Here is an 8416-nt window from a genome sequence, read left to right as displayed (position 1 = left end):
ATTAACATAGTTTTCTTAGGTAGAAATATGTAGGTTTATATATTAGTTGAAGCCTCTGGAGGAGGCTGAGGTCTAAAACAATGTGTTAGGATTTCTGAGATCACTAGCTTATTAACTTTAAGATGTATCTTTTTTTGACAAAAAAATGAATAGTCTATGCAGAGCAGTGACAAGGGTTGTAGTCAAACAGAGTCTCACTAACTCACTTGATGATATGTTGTATTCATATTCTATGATCGCTCACCTGATTATTATAATCAGTATAAAATAACTTTCCCTATATTACATGTTATACATCGCTCAATTAGTCTATTATTAATGATTGAGGCCTTTTTTATATATAGCGCGCAGGTGGATTTAATTTTCGAAGGAATTTTTATCACAAGTCATATAAAACTAGCATTATTTATGACACTTAATAGCTTTGTATCTATTTGTTTCTCCATCTTGTGCTTGTTAAGATATTGATAAGTCAAATTCAAACTCTTGTATTCAAAATACAAATATCGATTGAGATAGGATAGGCTTCTATATATCTAGTTGTGATATACAAGGACTTATCATTCTTCTTACACAAAAAATGTACCTATAAGTAATGGACTCTGGAATGTATTCTATATAAACTATTTTTTTTTTTTTTGACAACTAGACTAACTTATTGATCAACACTCTATTTTTTCGGCAATGTTTCCCACTCTTGCATAGAAATAACTTCATTTATGGAAGTCTCAAATACTACCCTAGGAGACGTTATTTCCCACTCCAATTAATTTGACTAAACTGGATAGAAATAACTATATTCTATGGAAGTCGCAAATATTATCTATTCTGTGTAGTATTCTTGAAGGTTATGTAAATGGAACCATTGAATATCCATCAAAATTCGTGTCAAGCAGTCCAAAATGACGATGCTACTATGGTGAAGCAGTTGGTATTAATCCAGTATACTTAGTTTGGAAGATACAAGACCAAATACTGCTACTTAATTTGGATTATTTCTACTCTAATGACATTTAATTATTTAAGTACTTCCTCATTTCACTTTTACTAATTGTCCACTTTAACATATCAAGAGAGAGAAACTTTTTTTCCCTTATTCTATCCTTAACATTAATTATTCATTTTCAAATTATCTCTCAAGTCTATAATTGAGACTATTCACCAATTAGTATGAATATTATGGTAAAATATCATTTATTAAATTCTTAAGGATCGTGCCAAGCCAATAGTGAACAAGTAGTAAAAGTGAACGGAGTGAGAAGTGAAAAGTTCTTATACTACTCTTTTTGAGAAATGTAAAATAGATTTTAATTTTTTGAAAACAAAAGAATTAGTAGGCCGTTCATTGTTACCACTAAAATATATTTCAAAATAAAGGGTCACTGAAAGTTTATGTTTTTTTTTTCAGCGACAAAAGTCGCCATTATAGCCTTTTTTATCAGCGACCAAATTTTTGAAACACTGTTGCTCATATTTTGGGCGAGGAAATCACCTTTTGTGGCGTAACTAGTTGCCACAATAACAAGCTTTAGCCACTTATATTACCTAGGTGGCATGCCAACTAAGCATCGACATAGATAGTGCAAACTTCCACGTGCCATGCACACTTTTAATTTCACAAGTTTCACCTTAGAATCATTATTCCCCTTTCGAAAGACTTGACTTTGAGCTATGTTACCGGCAAAATTCTGATAGAGTGATAAGTACTTTTTCATTCTTAATTAAAGGTTTTGGGATCGAGCCTTGTTGGGTACGGAATTGACCTTGCTAGGGAGCGTTTTACCCACATTGACTCCAGGACACGAATCTGAATTTAATCGAGCCCCAATACAAATACGTATCGGACACTAGATGGAAAATAAAAAATATATATACTTCAAGTCTGTCCTTCTAATTTTTATTTTCTGTTAAAACTTTAAAGGTGGAAAAACTTATAAAGCCTTGTTTGGCCATAAATTTTGGTATTTGCTTATTAAACAAACCTATTATTTCAGATTTGAGATACACAATTTGAAGTTAAAAAAACAGATTTTATGAGTTTTCTCACACGAAACTTCAATTTATTTTTATGTTCAAACACAACTTTAATTTTCAAATACCTGTTTACAACCTCATCATCAAATACTACTTTTTTAAACATCTCAGCCAAATTATGTCCAAACGCCTATTTAATAAGTACATCTATGGAGGAAATTGCATGTGGCGAAGAGTATAATTTTTATTATTTATGTTTCTTCTAATGGATTTTGATGGTTTATACTTATATTATATCCCACCTATCTATCTCTCAAAAGGTTAGAGATAGGAGAGATTCTATCTCCACCAAAAAGATTTTGAGAATAATTATAATTTTTAAAGCTCATCATCTATGAGATGTAAAGTGTATTTTGATTTGGCAGCCCCAAAAGTAGCTTAAATGGAGCAAAGCTTTATGGCTCTGCACATTCTTTTAGTAACATAACACACTTCCTAACGTGTCCAAACGAGTCCATATATACTTGACTCTTACCTTTATATAAGCATACATATGGTTTCTTCACCAATCATACACACCACAAAGAACAATGTCTAGCATTTTTAAGATTATTGGTTTCCAGAAGAGAAGGTCGTGTTGTGATTTTTTAAGATTATTGGTTTCTTCACCAATCATTCACACCACAAAGAACAATGTCTAGCATTTTTAAGATTATGCTCCAGCAACATGCTTAGAGGGAGATGATGACAATGATACAGACTTTGATTATGCTCCCGCAGCGTTCTTGGAAGTTGATGACGATGATGAAGACTATGATTACGCTCCTGCTGCATACTCAGAAGGCAAGGACGATGATGGAGACTATGATTATACTCCCGCTGCATGAATTCATTCATGGGAAATTTCTTAACAATGGCGAACCTAGAATAGACGCAACGTTTTTGGTAAACTTAGCTTATTGTTGTCTAACACAGATATAAGGAAGTTTTAGCTAGGTAGGAATGAGGAAGAAGTGATTAAGAACCTTTGGTTTTAATTAATCCGAGTCTTCTTTTTCTTTTAAGTAGGAGGAACAATGGGTTTATATATTAGTTGAAACCTTTTGACTGAGGAACCTCAATCAAGGTGTTAGGGACTCCCAGAATATTAATTTAGCTTATTAGATGCATATCAGAAAAATATATCTGAGTAATTTTTGCAGAGCAGTGACATGGGTTGTAGTCAAACATAGTCTCAAGTACTGATGTAATCATATTCTTATTTCATAATTGGTCATATGATTATTATAATACTAAGTAAATCACTCGCGCTTCGCGCGGTTAATTAAGATTATGTATGATCATTCCCTAATATTAGTTTAATACAGATAACTTTAGGTAATTTATGTTAAAAGGTTAAACACCCTCATCACACCTATTAGATCTTCCTCGGAATTTGTCTAATTCATTACAACAGTTATAATGTAATTTATAAACGTATCTACTCATACCGACATAAATTATGAATTAATATAGTGTAAGTAATTATCTGCAAATTTTTTATTGTAACGGCTTCATCATTGTCTGTATTGTTTAAGCCAAAGAGAAGCAGAAGTGTTGGGGTTTTTAATGTATAATTCTGTTATTCTGCTATTTATTAATACAACTATAAAGACATTTTGATCTTTTGCTTTTTCTTTCATCAGCTAGTGATAGAAGTAGGATAACACAAGTAAAAGCAGAAAGGGCAAATAAGCAGAATTAAAAGAGTGGCAATTATTCAAGATGTCACGTAATATCGCTCTTCAATAAGCCTGGCAAAAGTCTATTTTATGTGTCTACTAATTTATACATGGTAAAAGTGTTACTCCATTATATAGTCAGACTTTAAGACAAACTACAACATGTTTCAATCAAGCAAACAAATTCTATGGGACAGAATTGGGATAAAAAGGAGCACTTGCAAAATGCATTTTCTTGAAAACAAAATGAATCAGAGCCTTTACATTGTTACGAAAATATTCAAAATTTCAAAGGTACCATGTCCTAGTAACATAGCTCCTTCCCATCAGATATAAAGCTACACCTACGGCACAGCAAAACGAAAACAGTGTCTGCGCAATGAATGAAATCCCTCGACAACCTAGAATTTCGAAATGATAATGACGACATATGACCATAATGAAAAGGCCACCTTGTGGAATTTTATAGCCCTTCTATCTACCGTCTTTGAGCCCTGAAAGGGGGTAGTGATAAAAAAATTGCCACATATTCTGACTAAGAATTTCATTAAACCGATATACTTCAGATCATTTCTGGCTCCGTCTATGCTTGAGTTAAGTGTTGGATATAGATCATGACTACAACCAGCATAAAATAGGAGGATGAAATAAGGAAGCACCGAACCAAGAACCATCCCATCACTGTATTTGTGAACAAACATAACCTGGAAAGTAGAATGGGCAATGGTGTTTCTCCTCAAAGTTATTGGTATGAACATATGTAAACAGAAATGGATTATTATAAACAACAGAGAAATCTACCATTTTTAAATTTTTTTAGGGGGGTTACTGTGTGGCGTCTCCATCTCTTCACTCTGTGTGTGTGTATAATTAAAATAAAAACATATTTTATAATGTATACAAATACCTAAAGAAATTGTTGTGAGTGCATGAGCCAACAATCCAATGAGTACTGCATGTCCGAGGTGAAAATACCACTCATTTGGTAATAACCCTATGTGGTTGATGCCCGTATGGTTACTCGGGCCGTTTTACAGAACCTGCCAAGGATAGCCCAACTTGACCATCTGAAACATTGACTGTGAGATATAATGTTTAGTAACTACACCATCCACATAATGACGCATCGGTTTCCTACAATTTCAATGTATGTGATCCATATATTCTAATTGTAAATTTATTTTGATTCATTTCTTGCAGGATTGCACAGATCATGACACATTATGCAAGAGAAGAGGTCTATATCCTAGTCCTTTAATAGTAGGATTGTCCAATTTGTTGGGTGTGCTTACAAAGTACCACATTGATAGCTGGAAAGAAAAAGGAGCTACTTATAAGGAGTTAGATACTCTTAATGATGTGAGGCCTTTTAGGAAAAACCGTGTAGGCTTGGCCCAAAGCGGACAATATCATATCATGTTAAGAGTATCTTTGGGCCGTTAAGCCCAAGCTTTGAAGACGCATACACAGCCTTTGGTTTGGCGGGACGAGTATGAAGATAGCGAAGTGTGGTGTGGGGCCCGGCTTAGTGCCTTTGCCCGTCTATGGGCCGGTTTACAACCTTTACCTGTAACTTTGAAGACGCATACACAGCCTTTAGGCTTCGGTGACCGTAAATACTCTGATGATGTGGGTAACACATTGACACGTTGAATCTCTAACCCGTAATGAGTCATGTGGAACTTAGTTCGAGGGGGAGATTATTGGGTGTGCGAACAAAATACCACGTTGGTAGCTGGAAAGAAAAATGAGCTCTACTTATAAGGAGTTAGATACTCTTAATGATGTGAGGCCTTTTAGGGAAAACCGTGCGAGCTTGGCTCAAAGCGGACAATATCACATCATTTTAAGAGTATCTTTGGGCCGTTAAGCCCAACAAAGCATCAATCAAATTCGGGGATAAGTCGCAACCTCATTTTATCAAACTACCAGTGATCACATATTTACATTACTTGTCAAAAGCCTGTCTATTACTGGAACTTTAGGATAACTACATTTAATCAATGTGTTTACTTGTCAAAAGCCTGTCTATCACTGTATCTTTGGGATATCTTCATTTAGCTTAGTTTTGACTACATTCTTCAAAAGGATAAAACATAGATTTCACAATTTCATATTATTAGAAGTGACGCACAGAGTAAATGCCAAAAGCCATTCATTGTGTGTGTCTCTTTTATTCAGAAATCATATCTGCCTAAATGAGTAGATAAAAGAAGCTCCTCATGGTAGTGTAATACTTAGCAATACCACTCAAATCTGTACAATAATTTGGGCTAATTACGATCTACTCTGGATTTTGAAATCATTAGTATCCTGTAAGCTATAGAAAACCTATTGGTAAGCCGAATAAAATTATCGCCAAGATTAAGAGATTAGAATATAGGTTCTTTGTCGGAATAACAGGAATGTATACCATATGTTGGTATGCTTATCGGCGTTGGCGTTTCATCTCCATTATGTATCATCATTTGTATGCATAGTTATCTGGTAACACGACATTGTGAATTGATTATAATGAATTCATCTCATTTTATAAGATTATGTTGTAATGCATGTTTCTAATTGAAAATGATTGTGAAATACCTCGATTTCTTCATCTCTCGAACATACATTCTGGAATACTTCCTTGTATACAATATTTTTGATGAACGAAGGGTCTTCCGTGTCATCGTCAGCATTCAATATTCTTAATCCTGCTCTTGTTGTAGCTTGGGAGACAGCTTCATATAATTGTCCATGGGTGAACACATGCTTCGGATGATACACCCTGACTTGGTTAAGAGATTGTCCTTGACTTTTATTTATTGTCATAGCGTAACTGGGGGCTAAAGGAAGCTGGCGTCTCTTAAGCTTGAACAACCATTTTGATTCATTTGGAGACATAATAATTCTTGGAATTGTGACTCTCGAGCCAATGTTCTTCCCTGAAATGATGTTAGCAGTGATAGACCATATACCAAGATGCGTGACAATCAATTTTGTTCCATTGCATAGGCCTTCTGTTTGGTTTAGATTTCTAATCAGCATAACCGGAGTGCCTATTTTTAAGTGTATGTCATGGTTAGGGATCCCAGGGAATATTAAGTTGTTAAGAAATTTGGTTGGGTACAAAATTTCTTCATCGTTTGTGTTCACGCTTGCTTTGCATACATTGTCCGAGCTAAAATATGTTGTTCCTTCAACCGGTATCATATGCATAATTGTCTCGTTCAACTCATGCTCCATTTCATTTTTTGGCGTCAGTATTGCTCTTTCTTTTAACTATGTTGGGTCGTTGTAATTCTGCAAAAGGGACGGATAAACTGCCTCAACAATCGAACATATTGGATTGTTAGACGCTTTGATGCGTACATCCGGAGATATTTTAATAAGCTCCTTGTTAATATCATCATAAACTGATCCATCGCCAACTTGTGACAACCATTTGTCGAAATCAGTAATTGTTGCAGCCTCGGACCGACTTACTTTGCCACTACGTAGTCGCATATTTTGCTTCAATTCATAAATTGTGAAAAATGGCCACAAGTAAGAAGAGTTTAGTGATGCATACTTTCGTTGACATAGATGAATTCCCTTTTCTGATCTGGAGAACTCTACGCTAAGAAAATATTTTAACTCCCCTAAATCTTTCATTTTGAACCTGGACTGAAGATCTTGTCTCACTTGTTTAATAAGTGATAAATCACTTCCAGTCACCAACAAGTCATCCACATATACCAAAACAATAAGAATATCATCATCTTTCTTCTGAGTAAACAAAGAGTAATCATAATGAGATTGTACAAATCCCATATCTTGCAATGCTTTTGTCAATTTTAGATCTCATTGCCTAGGGACTTGCTTTAAACCATATAGAGACTTATGAAGCTTGCATACTTTTCCTGTACACTCCCCTTGGCTTAAAAAGCCATCAGGAATCAGCATATCAGCATATAAACATCTTCCTCAAGGTCACCTTGAAGGAAGGCATTATGAACATTCATTTGGAACACATACCAAGAAGAGGATGAGGCCAAAGCAACCACAGACCTGACTGTAACCATCTTGGCTACAGGAGAAAAAGTCTCAGAATATGCAATCCTTCTTGTTGGTTGTACCCTTTTGCAACTAGCCTAGCTTTATATCTCTCTACCTCTCCTGCAGATTTATATTTAACCTTAAACATTCATTTGCAACCAATGGGATGTTTACCAGCAGGCAGATCCACAATTGACCAAGTATGGTATTCCCTTAAAGCAGTAAGTTTAGCATCCATAGCTTGTAACCACAAGGGGTCTGTGCTGGCCTCAACAAATGATCTAGGTTCAAATATAGCTAAGAAAGTAGCTAAGGAAGCTCTATATGCAGGAGACAGGTGATTATAGGAAACATAGTTGGCAAGAGAGTAAGAAGAAGGAACAGATTTAGAAGAAATCACATAGTCAGTCATCTAAGCAGGAGGTGTAATATGCCTTGTTATGTGTCCTCACATTATCAGAGGAGGGAACTATAGGTGGTGGAATATGAACAATAGGAGTAGAAATTATGGGAACAAGTGGAGCACCATCAGGAGCAGGGGAAGGAGGTGCACTTTCAATAGCAGCAGGTGTAGAGATAGGTGGTGGTAAATCAGTAGAAAGAGAGATAACTGGGAATAGTGGTGAAAGATCAGAAAATTTAGATTTGAAAGGAAATATTTCTTCTTTAAACACAGTATCTCTACTAACATATATTTCCTTAGA

General features: G+C 35.1%; 1 long non-coding RNA gene across 1 annotated transcript; it reads right to left on the bottom strand.

Moving 5' to 3' along the window:
• Positions 1–3873: 3873 nt before the first annotated feature.
• On the bottom strand, positions 3874–7235 carry LOC132636754 (uncharacterized). Its single transcript, XR_009581404.1, has 3 exons — positions 6279–7235; positions 4603–6179; positions 3874–4399 (listed from the first exon to the last, which is right to left on the bottom strand). It is a non-coding gene; the product is annotated as an uncharacterized LOC132636754 (long non-coding RNA).
• Between the last annotated feature and the right edge of the window lie 1181 nt (positions 7236–8416).

This window comes from Lycium barbarum, chromosome 4 (assembly GCF_019175385.1).
Source record: "Lycium barbarum isolate Lr01 chromosome 4, ASM1917538v2, whole genome shotgun sequence".
In the NCBI taxonomy this organism is placed as follows: Eukaryota; Viridiplantae; Streptophyta; class Magnoliopsida; order Solanales; family Solanaceae; genus Lycium; species Lycium barbarum.
The sequence above is the reverse complement of the archived record's forward strand: the minus strand, read 5'-3'. Positions and strand labels throughout refer to the sequence as shown.